Below are 22,495 nucleotides of genomic sequence, written 5' to 3' on the forward strand. Positions count from 1 at the left end.
ACAGGTAGACAATGTTGCTGAACAAGCGTTTGTTTCTTCCCTTTTCTTCCCCCAGGCTCAAAGATTTGGAAAGAGATAGTTAACAGAAAAGGTAAGGTAACCTCCACCTTAACAAAATATATGATCAAATGTGACCATTTGACAGATACTATGTAGTTCATAAAAACAAAATTAAGTGGAATTGGCTCTCTTTTCCCTAAAGTTGAGGATAACGTGGATGTTTCTGTCTAGTGTGCTGTACTAATAGGCTATTATGGGTTAGCTTTTGGTAACTCATCGAGTTTCCCAGTCTGGGTTCCGTACCATCAAGTCTGGATTATAACTTGTCCTGGTCACACTGTTTTTGCAAATCAGTTTTGTTCTAGTACTCTATCATGTGTCTGTTTCACCTCTAATCTTTCCATTTGTCACCACTCTGGAGATGGTGTGATATGATCTTAACGGAAACATCAGGAACATGTCTTGTGAATATTTAGTTTTCTTTTTGGCCGACTCAGCATTGCCTGCCATTCAGTCATTGTTATGTGACCAGGCAGTGTAACTATTTGTGTATTAGTCCATTGGTTCCTACCTTGGGAATGTGGAGACTTGTAAACCTCTGTCCTTCCCTTAGGAATGCATGAAGGAGAAATGGAATCTCTTGCATGAATTTCTGCAGACAGAAATAAAGAATCAGTTATGTGACTTGAAAACCAAACTACATAGAGAAGAATTATCAGAGGTAAGTCGTCAGCATCCCGGCGGCTAGAAAACGTTTCCTCCCATGTAACTTGTCTGTGACCAGGGAGGCAGAATAATCCCACCTCTCCCTGTTCCCTGATGGTTATGAAGGAAGCGCATGTGTTTCCTTATTCTCTCATGGCCCCTTGTTTACATTCACTGCTACTTAAATGATCCTTTCCTGCTGTAGGAGGGCTACCTGGCTCAAGTCAGATCCCTTTTAAATAAAGATTTGTCCTTGGAGAACAGAGCTCATGCTTTCAGTTGGGAAGTGAACGGCTGTCTAGAAAACGGGAGCCAGACAAGTGGTGAGGAGCGCAGAGTGGAAATAGCAGAGAAAAACAAGTCCCCCAAACCTGTTTCCAAACTTTGCATGCCCAGGAGAAGCAAGTCCGATGGAGAAACAAACTGTAAGAGCGCTTGACTCGTTTGACCTCGTTGGAATCTGGTACCACCTAAGGGGAGGACAGACTTGGCGCCATAGGGTCTGTCTGTTCCCCCCACACACAACCCCTCCACCAGCAGTACTTGTTTTTTGTGTATCCTTTTTTTTGGTGGGGGGATGGCTGTGTTGCTCGGCTTGTACGATCTTAGTTCTCCAACCAGGGATCGAACCCCGGCCCTTGGCAGTGAGAGTGCCGAGTCTTAACCACTGGACCGCCGTGGAATTCCCTCTTGTGTATACGTCTAACTAGCTTAGATATATACTTTAAATTTTTGTCTTCAACCAAGTTATAGAGCATTAGATCCCCAAATGCGGTTGAATTTATGAGGTATAAGATAACAGGAGCTGCTGATATCTATGACTTGTAAGTTACATGCCTGTTTAAGCTAAGCATTTATTCTTAGACTCCTTCCCCACTTGTAGTCAGAGTAACTCTTCTGGAATTTTTAAAAAAAGAGCATGGGACTTGAGCGCAGGTCAGGTGCTTGGCCACTTCATCTTTTGACGAAATAAACGGAGGCTCTGTTTCCTTGTGCGTCTCAGGGTTGGGCCCCTCATACAAGAGCTTGTGTTAAAATGGCCCAGCAGACTGGCAGGTGCTAATTTGAGGAGTTTATCAAGATGGTGGTTGCTTAGAATAAGAAGAGAAGGTTACTTAATCCTCAGAACCTGGTCTCTGCACCAGCTTGGTAATGCTGAAGAACTGTACCTTGGCTGTGAACTCTTTATTCATAGTGGCTTTTTTGTTTCTTTTTCTTTAAGCAGCTGAAGTCTCATCTAGCCCCAGGATTAGAAGGCAAACTACCAGGCAGACCACCATCACATCTCATTTCACAAGGAGGTCAGTATATAATGAATGGACAGCCCCCATTTTAGGGGCCAACGGTTTTTGGTAAAACACATATAAATTCGTAGGATGTAACTTAGTAATTCTGACTTCCACATTGCTTCGGTTTTCCTTTTGATATTCTGTTATCAGACATTCGTGAACAGCATTTCTGAAGATCTCATCCGTTTTTACTCTTCACATAGGAAACTTCAAATGTACATACACAGAATTACCAAGGATAGTAAAATGAACCCCTGTGTACCTATCACCCAGTGTCAACAGTTAACATCTCCTGGCTGTGGTTTCATCTATACCCCCATATGCTCCAAGTGAAAATTATTCCAAATGGATTACAGCTCCATACACACCCATCTCCTCCCAGCTGGGTTACTTTGAAGCAAATCGGACATGTCATCTTATCCACACATACTATATTTCTAGATGACAAGGTCTCTTTCTCTGACAAGTTTTTTATTCATATTTTGCCATAATGGCTAACATCTAGCAAACAGTCTTTTGAAGAAGACAAAACAGGCCTTATAAAGTGTAACAGTTCCTTACTAACAAATATATAGCAGTGTTCATTCTTCCCCTTGTGTAACAGAGTTTGGTTGATTTGCTCCTTAAGCCTTTCGAGTGATAGATTCCTTATCTTCTTGCCATTGATTTAAAGAAAATAGGTCTTTTTTTCTAATAGCTTCTAGGTCTGGCCGACTGCATCGTTTTGGTGGTTAGTGTGTTCCCTTGCCTCCAGTTTTCTGTAAACTGGTAGTTAGGTCTAGAGTCTTGATCAGATTCCAGCTTTATTTTGTGAGACTTCATTGACGGCATGGGGCTGTCCATCAGAGGCATGTAATGTCTCTTCGGTGATTCTAGCAGCCATTGATCAAAGTCTAGATCCATTATTTCTTAAGGTTTGCAAAATGGTGGTATTCTAAACCTGTCATCCAAAGAAACATTAAGCTCGAAGCTTCTTTTAATGTCCTGGCAAAAAGGGCTTCTCAGAGGGAAGAGGGGACCATGCCCTGAATCTTTCCAAAGAGAGGGTACTCTTGGTAGGGAGGAATATGAGTTGTTTCGTGCCCACTGGAGGTCTAGGGTCTGGTGAGCTAACAGTTGGCTTTACTGTGTGTGTGTGTGACAGGCCTGCCAAACGGAAACCTGAGGAAGACCCTGAAAAAGCAAAATCGGATGATTCTGTCGATGAAGAAGAAAAAGACCAGGTAGGGCTCGCATTTAAGTTTCTTAACTCTGCCTTTTTTTGGTACACTTGCTGGTAATTGTGAATTTATACTTGGTCTGTCTATGGACCGTAAGTGACTGAGAGGGTGTTAGAACACACCCCTGGACCCAGGGCAGTACGAAGTGTATTATGGTTCGCCCCGAGGACTCAGCAGGCCCGTAACTTTGGTCTGTTCTCTCCTGTCTACCTTCCTACGTCTCCAGCTGTCAAGATTTGACAGTCGAACCAGCAGGTGTGATGTGTTCAAAGCATTTGCTTCTGATGTCAGATAAGCTCCTTTCCCACATCGAATTTCTCTATAAAAGCAGAATTGTCGTGTTATTATGTGTATTGTAATAATGCTGCTTAGACTTTTTAGGTTAGAAAACTGGTGGCTTGCCAAAGACCTCCAATATAGAAAATGTCAGTCTCTAGCACTGTCTCATGTGACTTGAGCGGCAAACCTAGGTACTACCAGATGGTCACACGCTCTCTATTTCATTCCTGCCACAGGATTAGCTGTGTAAGTCGGGAAGTCTGTAGGTTTACAGGTGGGTAGTAAATGCCCTGTTACCTGCTAAAGATGAGTATCCGTGGTTTGCTCTAAGGCAGGGTTTCTCAACCAAGGCATTGACTTTTGGGGCCAGATAAACCTTTGCTGTGGTGTGTGAGTCCTGTGCATCGTAGAGTGCTTAGCAAGGTCCCGACCTCTTACTCACTAGGTGCCCGTAACATTCCCTCTCTCTCCTCCCAGTTGTGACAGCCAAAATCACCTTCAGGCTTCCCCAGATGTCCCCTGGGGGGCACAGTTGCACTCAGTGAGAAGCAGTGGACTCAAGGCTACCAATATCTTTGAGGTAGACTTGACGTCCTGTTGTGAAAGACATACTCATTCTCCTGTTTTTATTTTGGAAATTAGATGCCACTGTTCATGATCGTTATTCAGATGTCTGTAATTAAGCTTCGTCAGACTACCCACTCACAGGTGGGACACTGAGACAGAGGGAAACAGCTTGTCCAAGTCACATGGCCACATCCCTTGCCTCCTAAGAAAACGTGTCACAAGTGAAAGCAAGCTGGCTCTTGTAATATTGACAAGTCTTTTTCTTTAAACAAATGTGCCAGTTTTAGAGTTGTTCTTTGCCCTCTAACCTTTTGGAGGGCTTACATAGCCTTCAAGCTTCTAAAGAAACGAACTGGGGCACTCTTTCCCAAGCAGGAAGCAGTTTCACTGGCAGTGTGTGAGAGGCCTTGGGGACTTGGAGGATGAACACTTGTCGAAACAGGGTGTATCCCGATATGCTAGAGTAAGGCTCAGCGCACCACACCGGTGTTATCAGGTGGTGTTGGTCAAAGAAGTAGTACTACAGAGAGAATCTTACTTTAGTCAATTTCAAGTTTTGAGATCTCACTATGTTTTTTAAAACAGGTATTAAATACATGCATTTGGTAAAACAGTACAAAAGGCTGTTTGGTACATAGCAGCCAAAGAAAAACAACGTGGCTATTCCGTGCTGAGCTATGCTGTGAGCATTATCAAATAAATACTGGATTCTGAGGCCTTTGTTCAGGAACAAAAAAGAATATAAAATATCTCATTACCACAACTAAGGAGCTGGCCTGTGGCAACTAAGACCCGGCACAATTAACTAACTAACTAACTGACTATTTCTTTTTTTTTTTTTTTTCTTTATGACAAAAGACTTAAAAATGACCACGGTTAAAGATTTGATGAAAGTTCATAATAATGCAGTTGACAAGAAAATTAGTTATTTCTGAGATATACATTTTAAAGTAATAACTAGGATTATTACATATAACATTATACCAGAACATATAAGATTTTTAGAAATTTCATGTAATGTCTGAAACATTTATATTAACATATTTCCATACATATTTCCATACACATACAAATATAAGATTTTTAGAAATTTCATGTAATGTCTGAAACATTTATATTAACATATTTCCATACACATAACCCAATGAAAGTTTAGTATTAGTTGTTTTGTTTGTTTTTTTATACTGCAGGTTCTTATTAGGCATCAATTTTATACACATCAGTGTATACATGTCAATCCCAATCGCCCAATTCAGCACACCACCATCCCCACCCCACAGCAGTTTTCCCCCCTTGGTGTCCATATGTCCATTCTCTACATCTGTGTCTCAACTTCTGCCCTGCAAACTGGCTCATCTGTACCATTTTTCTAGGTTCCACATACATGCATTAATATACGATATTTGTTTTTCTCTTTCTGACTTACTTCACTCTGTATGACAGTCTCTAGATCCATCCACGTCTCAACAAATGACTCAATTTCGTTCCTTTTTATGGCTGAGTAATATTCCATTGTATATATGTACCACAACTTCTTTATCCATTCGTCTGTTGATGGGCATTTAGGTTGCTTCCATGACCTGGCTATTGTAAATAGTGCTGCAGTGAACATTCGGGTGCATGTGTCTTTTTGAATTACGGTTTTCTCTGGGTATATGCCCAGTAGTGGGATTGCTGGGTCATATGGTAATTCTATTTTTAGTTTTTTAAGGAACCTCCATATTGTTCTCCATAGTGGCTGTATCAATTTACATTCCCACCAACAGTGCAAGAGGGTTCCCTTTTCTCCACACCCTCTCCAGCATTTGTTGTTTGTAGATTTTCTGATGATGCCCATTCTAACAGGAGTGAGGTGATACCTCATTGTAGTTTTGATTTGCATTTCTCTAATAATTAGTGATGTTGAGCATCTTTTCATGTGCTTCGTGGCCGTCTGTATGTCTTCTTTGGAGAAATGTCTATTTAGGTCTTCTGCCCATTTTTGGATTGGGGTGTTTGTTTCTTTAATATTGAGCTGAATGAGCTGTTTATATATTTTGGAGATTAATCCTTTGTCCGTTGATTCATTTGCAAATATTTTCTCCCATTCTGAGGGTTGTCTTTTCGTCTTGTTTATGGTTTCCTTTGCTGTGCAAAAGCTTTGAAGTTTCATTAGGTCCCACTTGTTTATTTTTGTTTTTATTTCCATTACTCTAGGAGGTGGATCAAAAAAGATCTTGCTGTGATTTATGTCAAAGAGTGTTCTTCCTATGTTTTCCTCTAAGAGTTTTATAGTGTCCACTCTTATATTTAGGTCTCTAATCCATTTTGAGTTTATTTTTGTGTATGGTGTTAGGGAGTATTCTAATTTCATTCTTTTACATGTAGCTGTCCAGTTTTCCCAGCACCACTTATTGAAGAGACTGTCTTTTCTCCATTGTATATCTTTGCCTCCTTTGTCATAGATTAGTTGACCATAGGTGCGTGGGTTAATCTCTGGGCTTTCTATCTTGTTCCATTGATCTATGTTTCTGTTTTTGTGCCAGTACCATATTGTCTTGATTACTGTAGCTTTGTAGTATAGTCTGAAGTCAGGGAGTCTGATTCCTCCAGCTCCATTTTTTTCCCTCAAGACTGCTTTGGCTATTCGGGGTCTTTTGTGTCTCCATACAAATTTTAAGATGATTTGTTCTAGCTCCGTAAAAAATGCCATTGGTAATTTGATAGGGATTGCATTGAATCTGTAGATTGCTTTGGGTAGTATACTCATTTTCACAATGTTGATTCTTCCAATCCAAGAACATGGTATATCTCTCCATCTGTTGGTATCATCCTTAATTTCTTTCATCAGTGTCTTATAGTTTTCTGCATACAGGTCTTTTGTCTCCCTAGGTAGGTTTATTCCTAGGTATTTTATTCTTTTTGTTGCAATGGTAAATGGGAGTGTTTCCTTAATTTCTCTTTCAGATTTTTCATCATTAGTGTATAGGAATGCAAGAGATTTCTGCGCATTAATTTTGTATCCTGCAACTTTACCATATTCATTGATTAGCTCTAGCAGTTTTCTGGTGGCAGTTTTAGGATTCTCTTTGTATAGTATCATGTCATCCGCAAACAGTGACAGTTTTACTTCTTCTTTTCCAATTTGTATTCCTTTTATTTCTTTTTCTTCTCTGATTGCCGTGGCTAGGACTTCCAGAACTATGTTGAATAATAGTGGTGAGAGTGGACATCCTTGTCTCGTTCCTGATCTTAGAGGAAATGCTTTCAGTTTTTCACCATTGAGAATGATGTTTGCTGTGGGTTTGTCATATATGGCCTTTATTATGTTGAGGTAGGTTCCCTCTACGCCCACTTTCTGGAGAGTTTTTTTATCAGAAATGGGTGTTGAATTTTGTCAAAAGCTTTTTCTGCATCTATTGAGATGATCATATGGTTTTTATTCTTCAATTTGGTAATATGGTGTATCACATTGATTGATTTGCGTATGTTGAGGAATCCTTGCATCCCTGGGATAAATCCCACTTGATCGTGGTGTATGATCCTTTTAATGTGTTGTCGGATTCTGTTTGCTAGTATTTTGTTGAGGATTTTTGCATCTATATTCATCAGTGATATTGGTCTGTAATTTTCTTTTTTTGTAGTGTCTTTGTCTGGTTTTGGTATCAGGGTGATGGTGGCCTCATAGAATGAGTTTGGGAGTGTTCTTTCCTCTGCAATTTTTTGGAAGAGTTTGAGAAGGATGGGTGTTAGCTCTTCTCTAAATGTTTGATAGAATTCACCTGTGAAGCCATCTGGTCCTGGACTTTTGTTTGTTGGAAGATTTTTAATCACAGTTTCAATTTCATTACTTGTGATTGGTCTGTTCATATTTTCTGTTTCTTCCTGGTTCAGTCTTGGAAGGTTATACCTTTCTAAGAATTTGTCCATTTCTTCCAGGTTGTCCATTTTATTGGCATAAAGTTGCCTGTAGTAGTCTCTTAGGATGCTTTGTATTTCTGCGGTGTCTGTTGTAACTTCTCCTTTCTCATTTCTGATTTTATTGATTTGAGTCCTCTCCCTCTTTTTCTTGATGAGTCTGGCTAATGGCTTATCAATTTTGTTTATCTTCTCAAAGAACCAACTTTTAGTTTTATTGATCTTTGCTATTGTTTTCATTGTTTCTATTTCATTTATTTCTGCTCTGATCTTTATGATTTCTTTCCTTCTGCTAACTTTGGGTTTTGTTTGTTCTTCTTTCTCTAGTTTCTTTAGGTGTAAGGTTAGATTGTTTACTTGAGATTTTTCTTGTTTCTTTAGGTAGGCTTGTATAGCTATAAACTTCCCTCTTAGAACTGCTTTTGCTGCATCCCATAGGTTTTGGGTCGTCGTGTTTTCATTGTCATTTGTCTCTAGGTATTTTTTTATTTCCTCTTTGATTTCTTCAGTGATCTCTTGGTTATTTAGTAACGTATTGTTTAGCCTCCATGTGTTTGTCTTCTTTACGTTTTTTTTCCCCTGTAATTCATTTCTAATCTCATAGCGTTGTGGTCAGAAAAGATGCTTGATATGATTTCAATTTTCTTAAATTTACTGAGGCTTGATTTGTGACCCAAGATGTGATCTATCCTGGAGAATGTTCCGTGCGCACTTGAGAAGAACGTGTAATCTGCTGTTTTTGGATGGAATGTCCTATATATATCAATTAAATCTATCTGGTCTATTGTGTCATTTAAAGCTTCTGTTTCCTTATTTATTTTCGTTTTGGATGATCTGTCCATTGGTGTAAGTGAGGTGTTAAAGTCCCCCACTATTACTGTGTTACTGTTGATTTCCTCTTTTATAGCTGTTAGCAGTTGCCTTATGTATTGAGGTGCTCCTATGTTGGGTGCATATATATTTATAATTGTTATATCTTCTTCTTGGATTGATCCCTGGATCATTATGTAGTGTCCTTCCTTGTCTCTTGTAACATTCTTTATTTTAAAGTCTATTTTATCTGATATGAGTATAGCTCCTCCAGCTTTCTTTTGATTTCCATTTGCATGGAATATCTTTTTCCATCCCCTTACTTTCAGTCTGTATGTGTCCCTAGGTCTAAAGTGGGTCTCTTGTAGACAGCATATATATGGGTCTTGTTTTTGTATCCATTCAGCCAGTCTATGTCTTTTGGTTGGGGCATTTAATCCATTCACGTTTAAGGTAATTATCGATATGTATGTTCCTATGACCATTTTCTTAATTGTTTTGGGTTTGTTTTTGTAGGTCCTTTTCTTCTCTTGTGTTTCCCACTTAGAGAAGTTCCTTTAGCATTTGTTGTAGAGCTGGTTTGGTGGTGCTGAATTCTCGTAGCTTTTGCTTGTCTGTAAAGCTTTTGATTTCTCCATCAAATCTAAATGAGATCCTTGCTGGGTAGAGTAATCTTGGTTGTAGGTTCTTCCCTTTCAGCACTTTAAGTATATCATGCCACTCCCTTCTGGCTTGCAGAGTTTCTGCTGAGAAATCAGCTGTTAACCTTATGGGAGTTCCCTTGTATGTTATTTGTCGTTTTTCCCTTGCTGCTTTCAATAATTTTTCTTTGTCTTTAATTTTCGCCACTTTGATTACTATGTGTCTCGGCGTGTTTCTCCTTGGGTTTATTCTGTATGGGACTCTCTGCGCTTCCTGGACTTGGGTGGCTATTTCCTTTCCCATGTTAGGGAAGTTTTCGACTATAATCTCTTCAAATATTTTCTCTGGTCCTTTCTCTCTCTCTTCTCCTTCTGGGACCCCTATAATGCGAATGTTGTTGCGTTTAATGTTGTCCCAGAGGTCTCTTAGGCTGTCTTCATTTCTTTTCATTCTCTTTTCTTTAGTCTGTTCCGCAGCAGTGAATTCCACCATTCTGTCTTCCAGGTCACTTATCCGTTCTTCTGCCTCAGTTATTCTGCTATTGATTCCTTCTAGTGTAGTTTTCATTTCAGTTATTGTATTGGTCATCTCTGTTTGTTTGTTCTTTAATTCTTCTAGGTCTTTGTTAATCATTTCTTGCATCTTCTCAATCTTTGCCTCCATTCTTATTCTGAAGTCCTGGATCATCTTCACTATCATTATTCTGATTTCTTTTTCTGGAAGGTTGCCTATCTCCACTTCATTTAGTTGTTTTTCTGGGGTTTTTTCTTCTTCCTTCATCTGGTACATAGCCCTCTGCCTTTTCATCTTCTCTATCTTTCTGTAACTGTGGTTTTTGGTCCACAGGCTGCAGGATTGTAGTTTCTCTTGCTTCTGCTGTCTGCCCTCTGGTGGTTGAGGCTATCTAAGAGGCTTGATGGGAGGCTCTGGTCCTGACTATTTCTTAAAATCTCATTGATAGGTATTTAATATGATTTTTAAAAATTTATTTATTTATTTAATTTATTTATTTTTGGCTGCGTTGGGTCTTCCTTGCTGCGTGTGTGCTTTCTCCAGTTGCGGTGAGCGGGGGCTACTCTTCGTTGCGGTGCGTGGGCTTCTCATTGCGGTGGCTTCTCTTGTTACGGAGCACGGGCTCTAGGCGCGCGGGCTTCAGTAGTTGGGGCACGAGGACTCAGTAGTTGTGGCTTTTGGGCTCTAGAGCGCAGGCTCAGTAGTTGTGGCGCACGGGCTTCATTGCTCCGCGGCGTGTGGGAACTTCCCGGACCAGGGCTTGAACCCTTGACCCCTGCATTGGCAGGCGGATTCTTAACCACTGCGCCAGCAGGGAAGCCCAGGCTCCAGCCTTTTTAAAAATGTGTTCCTTCCACCTTCGTGGAGCAGGCGTAGGGGATGGGGAGGAGTGAGAACCCGATTGGCAGGGGTCCGGTCGCAACCCCGGAAGGGGACGGGGGACGATCTAAGAGGTGGCACCGGGCCACAGTCGACCCCCAGTGACAGCTAACAGCTGCAGTGCTGCCCCTTCCTGCCCCAGGACCTGAGCTCAGGTCCCGGGGCGGCTGGAGAAACGCACTGTTTTTGGTGAGATGCTCTTACTTACTGTGTGGAGCTGCTCCGGCGACCACACCCCGCAGGGCCCTGTGCCCGTCCTCCCTGCCCCCTGCCCAGGGCTCGGAGAACAGCAGTCTCTGTGGGGCAACCTGCTTCCAAGTCCTTCAGTGACCACGGAGGACTGGGAACGGGCTGGGCTACCGGGGAGCCTGGGCACCCAACCCCTGAGCTCAGCCCTGGGGGCTCCCGTGAGGGCAGGGGCTGGGGGCTGCGGGCGGTGAGCGGAGGGGCCTCCAGCCGACATCAGCCTGGGCCCTGGACCCGGGGAAAGGCCTCACCCTCTCAGTCCTGACCTGCCGCTCAGGAACCCTGTGGCCCACCAGCCCGAGGCCTGTGTCGCCCGCCACGGACTGCCCGGCGCACGGCTGGGGTGCCAACGCCACACCTGGATTTTGCACGGGGACCATCTGGGGGCTCGGTGCACAGGAAGACGAGCGGCCCCCAGGCCCCGACACGCCCCTTCCATATCCATCGAGAGGTGCCTGATGGAAGGCCGGCTGTGCTCCTTTTCAAGCCCCAGGGAATTCACACGAACAGCCCTCCCGGCCACGGGGTGCCTGCCCACCGGCTCTGGGCCTGCGACCAGCCCAGAACACAGAAGGCACCGAAGTGGGTGCAGGGAGCTGAGCCGGGGCTGCAGAAGGGCAGACACCACAGCCTGGTCCACAACCGACTGCCCTAGGGCGGGTGAGAACGGGCGGGCAGGCTGAGGGGAGGGCAGAGCGTGGCACGGCCTGCCCGCCTGGGCCACGGGGAGAAGGTCGGGGCGCCGCCCGCGCGCTCGCTCCGCTGCCTGGCGTCCTTTGTGGGGGCGAAGGGCCGGAGGCAGGGCTCCCGAGGAGCTCAAAGGCCCGGGAAGGACACACGGGACGGTCCAGAGCCACCCTACCGCTCCAGTGGTGCAGCACCCTCTCTGAATTCCTACTGCCACCAAAACACATCCCTAAGGCCTTTGGGAAGAATCGCTAGGACCCAGGAAGGCAGCCCCCTGCTGTGGTCCAGACTTCAGCAGCTGCCGATGATCAGAGGGAGCCAGCCGGCCGGCCTTGAGCAGGAGGACAGGACACGGGGACAGGGACAGCCACAGCCGGGCTTCCCACAGCTGTGCCCACCGCCAGAACCAGCTCCAGCCAATCACAGCCCCCGAGATGCCAAACAGTGACGGGCGAGAGGCTGGCAGGAAACTGACACCCCCTCACTGGAGAGCCTGCCCGGCCGGGGTGCGGGGCACCATCCCCGTCTGCACTCACCCCACAGCTCAGCCATCTCCCAGTGACCCAGACGCGTCACCACGGCCCCAGGGCTGATCCCCGACCAAGGTCAGAACTCCCCCCGGTGTGACGGCCCCCATGCCACTCCTGTGGTGGAAGGGACGGCAGGCAGAGACCAGGAGTAGAGTCTTTTTATTAACGGCTGCGTTTTCAAAGAACCGTTTTGTTACCAGGAAAGCTCCCCAGGAAGGGATTGCATTAGTGCAACAAGGGGGAGCCTTGATGCCAGGCTCTCCAGACACTTCCAGGTGGAGACTTTTGGCCTAGGCCGGCCACCGGGGACTCAGGGGCTGGGAGGACACGCGGCCCCTCCCCCGCCCCGACGGGGCGCTAAGGCACCCGGTCCGCCTGGGTGGGCAAAACCCCGTGCCTTCAGCAGGCCGGCGGCTTGCAGCCCTCAACCTGCAGCCCTTTGCTCAGGAGGAAGGCGTCCTGCGTGGGGTCACAACCCAGGAAGAGCTTCACCATGCCCTTGGCATCCTCGGAGCCCCCTGGCCTCAGAATGCAGCTTCTGTAGTCCATGGCAACCTGATGAGAGGGGGTGGGGCTGCAGGAGGGTGGAGCACCCCCTTCACTGAGGGTGTGGGTGTGGCCACCTCTGCTGTGACTCAACAAAGGGCAGGGGAGCAGGGGAGCAGGGGGTCCAGGGCAGGGCCCTCAGAGCCTGGCAGGCCCAGGCGGGCAGCACAAGCATCTAGGCCCAGGCCAAGGACCTCCGTGCAGACCGGCCTCTCACCTTGCCACTCAGGACGCCCTCCCGCTTGAAACGTGTGTGGAACGTGTCCGCGGAGTACACCTCGCTGCACAGGTAGCCATAGGACTGGGCGTCGTAGCTTCCTGCCAGGTGGCCGAAGGTCGCAAGCAGGTGGGTCCCTGGGACACACGCGGAGAAGCTCCTGCCCGGCCCCCTGGCCGCTCCGTGCCCCTTCCCCAGAGAGGGGGCCTCAAAGCAGCCCTGTCTGAGTCCCCTGCCACTAGAGGGAGTATTGGCCCAACACTTCTAGAAAACGGGGACCTGGCGGGCAACTCAGTGGAGGGACACCAATAAATTTTTGCCGACTTTCTGCTGAAGCTCACGAGGGTTCACCCCTAAGCCTCTTACAAGGTCAGCTGCCCGAGGCTCTGAGGGATGAGTCAGGGCTCACCTTCCAGCACGGGGAGAGCGCGGGTTCAAGCGCTCACGAGGGAGTGAACTGCGTCTCCGCACCGACACGCACGGGCAAACCTCGTCGACGCGTTCCGTCCGGGATATGAAGCCCTCTCCTGCCTCTTCCAGGCTCTCCAGAAAGCACGTGCAGATACGCCCACCCCACCCTCGGACTCCGCGGGCCACAGCTGGAGGGACCAGGCCAGGAACCGAGGCAGGAAGAGGCCAGAGGTCAGCGGGCCTCGGCCAGAGCCCGTCAGTCGGTCCCCCTTCACACACCACCAGAGGATCCTCTTGACCTGGGCAGTAGCCACCAACCGACCGCTAAGGTGGGCCCGGCGTGCACTTGGCTACCTGGCGTGGCTGGGACCCCGAGGACCTCCTGGCAGAGGCGGGCATTCTCCTGGGCCGGGTCCGCGGGCGTCTGCGTGTGCAGGGCCTTGTCCACCTTGGCCAGGACGATCTGGCGCAGGTTGAAGAGGCCTGGAGGGCGGGAGGAAGGAGACGGGGGGCTGGCACTGTGTGCAGGCCGCGCTTTCCAGCCAGGCGGTCCGGGAGCCCCTTTCCTTTCCCTCGGCCCGACCGCACCGGGGTTGGCCAGCTGGGACTTGATGAGTTGGCCAGCAGCTCCAGGGGACGGCGCTGCCCGTGCCCCACCGAGACTGGCAGCAACGCCAGGGCTTCACAGGGCGCGGCGCTCCCGGCCCCAGAGCCTTCCCTCTGGTTCTCATCACTGGCTGTCGCCAGAGTCGCAGGTAACGTGCCTTTCTTGTCGTTTGTCTTTTTTCCGGCCCTCAGCCACGCAAAGGTGTGAAGCCCTGACACTCGCTGCCAAGTGGATACACCCTGAGAACACGATGCTCAGCGAGAGACATGAAACACAGAAGGACACACAGGGTGTGACCCCACTGAGGGGAAACTTCCAGAACAGGTAGATCCACAGAGTCAGAGTGGGTTCCTGGTTGTTAGGGGCGGGGGGGGGGGAGGGAACGATAACTAAGGGCGTGACGGACATTTTTGGGGTGAGGGAAATGTTCCAAAACAGGGCAGTAGTGACGGCTGCACAGCTCAGTAAAGTGTCCCCACCCGCTCCGGTGCAGCCTGTGAGAGCATCGCTCTCAGGACGAAGGGCTGACCACAGGAAGACTGAACGAGCACTGGGTCCTGGGCCCAGACGCTCAGCTGGGGACCCCCCCCCCGTGGGGAAGTCCCTGGGACTTGCTGAACCTCCACCGAGACTGGCAGCAGCCCCAGGGCCTCACAGGGCGTGGCGCTCCCGGCCCCAGAGCCTACCCTCTGGTTCTCATCACCGCCTGTCACCAGACTTGCATGCAACGTTCCTTTCTTTTCTTTTGTCTTTTTAAAGGCAACTCTTGAATACACGTATTTAACATGCAGGGAACCAGTCTTGACTCCTTGATCTGCGGCTTCCAGCCTCCAGAGTCTCGAGGACATCCACTTCCGTTTTTTTTACACGCCCTGTGCGTGGGGTTTGATGATGGAAACTGACACCGAGGGCGTCACCACGTGCGGGGTGACATCAGCGGAAGAATCCCGTGGCGAGGGCCTGCCTGAGAACCACGGGAGAGCCCGGGCCCTCCCCGCCCCCTGCCTGCAACCCCGCGCCCGCACCCACCTGGGAGCGGAGCTGGTGCGTCGCTTGCCAGAACTCATGGAAGTAGGTCTCCAGCTCATCATGCTGCAACAGGGAGGGCGGGTTGGGCGTAGGCTTGGTGAAGTTGGCCACCATGGCCACGATGGCAATCTGGCGCCTCCCATCCTGCTGCAGGCAGCCCGGCTGCAGGCCAAAGCAGGCCATGTGCCCGGACTTCCCTTCCCTGGGGAGGGACGCGGGTGAGGCCCCGCTTCCACAGAGGAGCCCTGGCCCACGGCCGACAGGTTCCCCCACGCATGCACCGAGGGTAGAGGTCCAGGTAGAACTTGCCGATGGATGACCTTGTCCGCGGCCGCGTCCCGGACCATGTAGAGCCTCACATCTTCGTGACACACGTTGGCACCCTCCTCCAGGTCGAAGGTCAGCCCCAGCAGCTCCTGGGAGATGCCCAGCCGCCCGCGCGTGACCACCTGCATGGGGAAGGACTCATTGAGCAGGTACCGGTCCACGTGGTAGCGCGTCTCCTCCCCCTGGTTCGTGTAGTAGCACAGGTCCTAGACGTTGATGGGCCCGTCAAAGTGCAGGCCCCGCCTCTGGCACTTGGCCTTCTTTAGGTCCAGGATCACGGCCGCTCCTGCTCCCCGAGGGGCTTCAGCTTCTGGGCCAGCTCATCTGCGGGCGGAGGGGAGAGGTTCGGCTATGTCCCTGTGGCAGCCTCCCAGCCGCCACCCACCCCACGCCCCTCGAGGCAGAATGAAGGGTTGGGGAAGGCGACCCCCAAGGGCTGACACAGTGGGGTCTCAGGCAGCACCACGTCCAGTCAAGGTCCGCCTGACCCCTGTCCCCACTGGGACTCGGGGAGGCGGGGTTACCTAGGAAATTGGCCACCACCTGGCTGGTCTTGGCCATGTTCATCTCCAGCACGGAGTCGGCACGCGTGCTGAACCCCAGCAGGCGGGACTTCTGAGCCTGCAGCCTTACCAGCTCCCCGAGGATCGCGCAGTTCTCCTGGAACCCAGAGACGGCCAGCGCTGGGGACCGTGGGCCACGCCCTCCCCACGGGCCCCGGGCCAGGTCTCTGAGGGCGGGCAGGGCTCTCAGGCCACTGGCGGGCACAGCCAATCCCCCTCCCTCCTCCTCCTGGCCCGGATTTCTAGACACTTTGGTGCTGTCCTAACACGTGGTCTTTATGAACACAGGTCCTTTTGGAACCAGAAACGGCGTGAACCGTGATGAGCTCTAAGGCCAAGGGCAGGAAGAAATGTGACCAGGCTCTCCAGGAGCCACCCAGGGGCCTCGCCGGGCTCAACAATACAGACTCGGCTGCCGTGCAGACAGCAGGTCATCCCCACGGCGCCCGAACACCCAGCCCCCTGGACGGCGAGACGCCTGTTGCTGCCGGTGGCCCGGGGCTGGCTGGTGAGGCCCGGCCCCAGGCGTACGCCACCTTCTCTGGGGCCACCTCTCCGGCTCTGCGGTGGGGTTCTCCTGGGAGCCCCCAGTCACCACAGGACCAACGTGGCCTGTCTGCAGCCCAGGAAGGTGGGGACACAGGACTGTCCCCCACGCCCCCCACATCACCCACGAGGCCGAGCAAGCACCAGTGGTGTCTGCAGGGAAGATGAAGGGCTCATGCACAGCCCCCATCTACTGAAGATGCTGAACAGGAGAAGCACAGACTGCAGCCACACGCGGTATGGACCAAACGCAAGTGTCCTTGCAGGAACCGATGTCTGAATGTCAAGGCCGTACCCGGGCCACAGTGAGAAGGCCCAGACCCCACGCAAGGCACAGAGAGGAGATGGGGGGAACATCTGCGAAGCTGAGCTCATGGGGCATCACCCCAGAAGGAGAGGGAGAGGAGGAGGGAGAGGGAGAGAGAGGGAGGTGCAGACGTCTCTCCCTTCCCTGGGGGTTCTCTAGTGCAGCCAAGGCTGAAAAGCACTGCATTTCGGGAGATGGGTCCTCGTGGAAAAGTTAAATAGTAGCTCATGGCATTATCGACACATATTAAAAAGGCCCCAAATCTTGGGGAGTCAGGGAGGGGAGCTGGCGGCTGCCTCGTAAAGGAGGAGAGATTGGGCGTCAGAGGAGGTGCCTGTGCAGCCCGCCGCCGCCGCCCAGGGCCCCGCAGACTTCATCTCCCAGCTGTGGTCCCGGGCTGGAAGGCAGCGGGGAGGTCAAGCCGTCCAAGCATCAACGTTGACTTCAGGGCTGATCTAAAAGGCGCCTGGTGTTTGTTGAAGCAGAAGAAAGAGAAAGCAGTGGGGAGAGGAGGGGAGGGGGAGGGAGCCCCCATCAGCCCTTCTCCCTCTCTCCCTCTCTGTCTCCCTCTCTCCCTCTCTGTCTCCCTCTCTCCCTCCTTCCCTCCCTCCCTCTACCTCCCTGCTTCTCACTCTCACTCTCCCTCCATCTCTCCCTCTGCCTCTCTCCCTCTCCCTCTTTCCCTCTCCCCCTGTCCCCCTTTCCCTGTCCCTGTTTCCCTGTTCCGCTCTTCCGATACCTCATTCCCTCTCCCTCTCTCTCTCTCTCCCTCTCTCCCTCTCTCCCTCTCTCCCTCTCTCCCTCTCTCCCTCTCTCCCTCCCTCTCTCCCTCTCCTGCTCCCTCTCCCTCTCCCTCTCCCTCTCCCTCCACCTCCTTCCCTCTCTGGAGAGGGTGCCTGCTTCCTTCTCTGTCTCCCTCTCTGGAGAGGGAAGGAGGTGGAGGGAGAGGGATAGAGGGAGGGAGGGAAAGACAAAGGCATCTCTCCCTCCCTCCCTCTCTCCCTCTCTCCCTCCCTCTCTCCCTCCCTCTCTCCATCTCCCTCACTTCCTCCCAGAGATGGAGAGACAGAGGAAGAGGCAGAGACAAGGGAGAGGGAGAGAGGGAGAGGGAGAGAGAGGGGGGAGGGAGGGAGAGAGAGAGAGGTGTCTTCCTCCCTCCCTTTCCCTCTCTCCCTCCCTCTCTCCCTCTCCCGCTCCCTCTCCCTCTCTGGAGAGGGAAGGAGGTGGAGGGAGAGGGAGCAGGAGAGGGAGGGGGGAGAGGGAGAGAGAGGGGGAGAGGGAGAGAGGGATAGAGGGAGGGAAGGAAAGACAAAGACGTCTCTCCCCCCCTCCCTCTATCCCTCTCTCCCTCCCTTTATCCCTCTCTCGCTCCCTCTCTCCCACTCCCTCGCTCCCTCTCCTCCCTCTCCCTCTCCCTCCAACTCTCCCTCTCCCTCCGTCTCTCCATCTCCCTCACTCCCTCCCAGAGACGGAGGAAGAGGCAGAGACAAGGGAGAGGGAGAGGGAGAAGGAGAGAGAGGGGGGAGAGAGGGAGAGAGAGAGAGGTCTCTTCCTCCCTCCCTTTCCCTCTCTCCTTCTTCTCTCCCTCTCTCCCTCTCCCTCTCTCCCCCCTCCCTCTGCTCCTCTCCCTCATCTCTGCCTCTCCCTCCATCTCTCCCTCTCTGAGAGGAAATGAGGGAGCGGGAGAGCCGGAGGGAGAGGGAGAGACGGAGGGAGCGGGAGAGACAGAGGGAGGGAGAGGGAGAAGGAGGGAGGGAGAGGGAGAGAGGAAGGGAAAGGGCGAGGGAGAGGGAGGGAGGGAGGGCGAGACATCTCTCCCTCTCCCTCTCCCTCCCCCTTCCTCTCCCTCTCCTAGAGGGAGGGAGGGAGAGGGAGAGACAGAGGGAGAGGAGAGGGAGGGAGCGAAGGAGAGGGGGAGTTGGAGAAGGAGGTAGGGAGAGGGAGAAGGAGAGAGGGTGCCTGCTTCCCTCTCTGTCTCCCTCCCTCCCTCTCCGTGTCCCTCTCTCCCCCCTCTCCCTCTCCCTCTGTCTCTCCCTCTCTGGGAGGGAGAGAGGGAGAGGGAGCAGGAGGGAAAATGATGGAGGGATGGAGAGGGAGAGAGGGTGAGGGAGAGAAGGAGGGAGGGAGAGGGAGGGAGGAAGAGACCTCTCCCTCCCTCCCTCTGCCTCCCTCCTTCTCCTCCCTCTTCTCCCTCTCCCTCCAACTCTCCCTCTCCCTCCGTCTCTCCATCTCCCTCACTCCCTCCCAGAGACGGAGAGACAGAGGTAGAGGCAGAGCGGAACACGGAAACAAGGACAGGGAAACAGGCACAGGGAGAGAGGCAGGGACAGAGGGAGAGGAGAGGGAAGAGGGAGAGGAAAGAGAGAGAGGGAGGGAGAGAGGGAGAGACAGATGGAGAGAGAGGGAGGGAGAGAGAGAGAGGGAGAGGGAAAGAGAGGGAGAGCAGAACAGGGAAAGAGGGACAGGGAGGGAGAGAGGGAGGAGAGGAAGCAGGGAGAAAAGAGAGAAAGAACACACCATCTACATTTCTGTCAGATGACACCGGGGATCCTTACACAACCAGGAGAAAATAACACAGGGAGGCTCTTTCTCAGCTGGAACTGGAACTGCAGAGGGGGCCAAACACCACCAGGCTGGCCACACATGTCCAGCCGCCGCTCCAGCCCCGTCAGCCGTGAGTCTGGTCACCAGGGCTCTGAGTGTCTGCTCCAGGGAGCTGGGGTTCACCCTCTCACCGGTGAGGCCGGGCCAAGACCGCGGGGCCCCGGGCTGGACACATAGGGGGAAAAGCATCCCCACAGGACAGCTTGTGCGAGCAGATTCAGCTGCCAGATTCTAGAGGCCCGGGACCACCCTGTGGCCCATGAAAAACAGGAGGCCACGAGGGTCTTGCATCGTGATTCCTGTCCGTTGGACTGTAAAGTTTATGTAGGGAATCTTGCAAACAGTGGTAACAAGGCTGAATTGGAACGAGATTTAGGCTATTACGGACCACTCTGAAGTGTGTGGGTTGCTAAAAGCCCTCCCGGCTTCGCTCTTGTTGAATGTGAAGATCCCCGAGATGCAGCCGATGCTGTCCGAGAACTAGATGGGAGAACACTATGTGGCTGCCGAGTAAGAGTGGACCTGTCGAATGGGGAAAAGAGAAGTCGCAATCGTGACCGCCTCCTTCTTGGGGTCGTCGCCCTCGAGATGATTATCGGAGGAGGAGTCCTCCACCTCCCACACATCTCCAAGATGGAGAGCTTTCTCCGTCAGCCAGAGCAGGTCCCTTTCTAGATATAGGAGAAGAGAGAGATGACTGTCCCAGGAGAGAAATCACAAGCCGTCCCGATCTTTCTCTAGGTCTCCTAGCCGATCTAGGTCAAATGAAAGGAAATAGAAGACCACTTTGCAAGAGGAGTGGTGTACAGGCAATAACTTCATCTGACAGGAGTAGGTACAGAAAATTCAAGTTTTGTTTGAGACTTCTGAAGCTTGGTGCACTTTTTAAATGTTTTAGTTGTTCACATTTGTTTGTCTCTTGGGACAGTGACCCATAAAGGTGTCATTCTCTATGGTTTGAAATGGGTCATATGAGGCTTGTGATATGAAGAATTGTTACCTTCCAATGTTCCCTTAAGCAAAATTGAATTTGCTTTGAATTTTTGGTCTTGCCTAGACTGATAATAAAACTTTAACTCCTGCCCACCTAAAGTGTGATGTTTACTATTATGGAAACAACACTGGCAAACATGGAAAAGACTTTCTGTAGCTGGGAAATGATATGCAGCTGTAGTTAAGCAAGCAGTCTTTAAAAGGTGCTGTGAACACAAGCCAGCAGGTAAAAATGAAAGCCGCACCCTTACCCTAGATTAGAGGTTTAAAAATTCCACTAGTCTTCACACGGGACAAGAGGTTGTCCAGGGAGTTGAGAATCTAAGAAGTTTCAAGGAAGTTAGTTTACCTTTGAGTTCGGTCATAAGTCCCCTCTGTGATTGCTGTACATGAATACATAGCTCTTTGTAATATTTTTTGGAAATCTGAGATTATCAAGATACCAATGTCCTGCCAGATTAATAAGAGTATTGTAGAGCTGAACTTTGAGTTACTGTGCAATTTTTTTTTTTTTCATGCTGTCATTTGTAATATGTTTTGTGAGAATCCTTGGGATTAAAGTTTTGGTTGCAAAAGAAAAGAAGAAAAGAAAAGAATCCGCCTGCCAGTGCAGGGGACACAGGTTCAAGCCCTGGTCCGGGAAGATCCCAGGTGCCGCAGATCAACTAAGCCCGTGGGCCACAACTACTGAGCCTGCGCTCGAGATCCTGGGAGCCAGAACTACTGAGCCCCCGTGCACAGCTACAGAAGCCCGCACGCAACGAAGACCCAACGCAGCAAAAAAAAAAAAAAAAAAAAAGACAATACTGGCCAGGTGATCAAGGGTAAAATCATTTGTCATAAGTCCCGTTGATGGTGTGTATCCTTGATGTGACCTGAGGAGAATGGCATTTTTATCTCTGTCTGGATCTTCCGCCCCAAACCCCATAACTCCAGACCAACCATAAGAAAACATCAGAAAACAAACAGACAAACAAATTGAGGGACAAAATACCTGACCAGTCCTCCTCAAAACTTTCAAGGTATCAAAACCCAGGGACATCTGAGAAATGTCACAGCCCAGAGGAGACTGGGACAGAAAAAGGATGTTAGGGGGAAACTAGGGAAATGCTAATGAAGTGTGGACTTTCGTTAATAACAATGTATCCATCTTGGTTCCTTAGTTGGATAAACATGTCATACTAACGTACTAACGTGTTGGAAATAGGGTTACTGGGTCAGGGTCCACGGCACTCTACACTCTGTACAGATCTTTGCCACTTTTTTGTAACTCTAAGCTATTCTAAAATTAAGCGAGTACTGAACAGAGAGAAGAATGTTATTTCCCTGATTTGAACATGCCTGAGTTTCTTTTCATGGTCACATTTTTGCTATCTGGATGTGTCTTGGAATCAGTAGCAAAGGAGAGTTGCCAGCCCCTGGAAAGATGTGGGTGGTTTGCAGGTGGCTTGCTCTGGAGCTGAAGACCACGGTGGGAAGTCTGCAGCCTCGGGCTGCACTTAGAACCATGGGAGGGGATGGGCCAGCTCAGTTAGGGATGGAACCTATAAATAAAACTTTTTTCTTTTCCATTATGGCTTATCACAGGATATTGAATATAGTTCCCTGTGCTAGACAGTAGGATGTTGTAGTTTATCCATCCTATATTTAATAGTTTGCATCTGCTAACCCCAAACTCCCAATCCAACCCTCCCTCACTCTTTCTCCCCCTTGGCAACCACAAGTCTGTTCTCTGTGTCTGTGAGTCTGTTTTTGTTTCGTAGACGAGTTCATTTGTGTCGTAGTTTAGATTTCACATATAAGTGAGATCATATGATATTTGTCTTTCTCTTCTGACTTACTTCACTTAGCATGGTAATCTCTAGGTCCATCCACATTGCTGCAAATAGCATCATTTCATTCTTTTTATGGCTGAATAATATTCCATTGTATATATGTACCACATCTTCTTTATCCATTCATCCATCAGTGGACATTTAGGTAGCTTCCATGTCTTGGCTATTGTAAATAGTGCTGCAATGAGCATTGGGGTGCATGTATCTTTTCTTTCTTTTTTTTTTCTTTCTTCCTTTCTTCCTCCC

General features: G+C 49.9%; 1 long non-coding RNA gene and 1 pseudogene across 3 annotated transcripts; both read left to right on the forward strand.

Moving 5' to 3' along the window:
* The first annotated feature begins 920 nt into the window (after positions 1–920).
* Positions 921–13,735, forward strand: LOC309621489. Of its 2 annotated transcripts, none has more exons than XR_014240052.1 (4): positions 921–1,130; positions 1,928–2,006; positions 3,139–3,217; positions 13,568–13,735. It is a non-coding gene; the product is annotated as an uncharacterized lncRNA (long non-coding RNA). The 2 variants fall into 2 exon arrangements; XR_014240053.1 differs by having other exon boundaries at positions 1,931–2,006.
* Positions 13,736–16,782: 3,047 nt separating this feature from the next.
* Positions 16,783–20,513, forward strand: LOC309621491 (serine/arginine-rich splicing factor 3 pseudogene; annotated as a pseudogene). The gene is made up of 2 exons: positions 16,783–16,815; positions 19,599–20,513. The product of its transcript is annotated as a serine/arginine-rich splicing factor 3 pseudogene (transcript).
* The last annotated feature ends 1,982 nt before the right edge of the window (positions 20,514–22,495 follow it).

The sequence above is a fragment of the Balaenoptera borealis genome, assembly GCF_965194805.1.
Source record: "Balaenoptera borealis genome assembly, contig: HAP1_SCAFFOLD_508, whole genome shotgun sequence".
Taxonomy (NCBI): domain Eukaryota; kingdom Metazoa; phylum Chordata; class Mammalia; order Artiodactyla; family Balaenopteridae; genus Balaenoptera; species Balaenoptera borealis.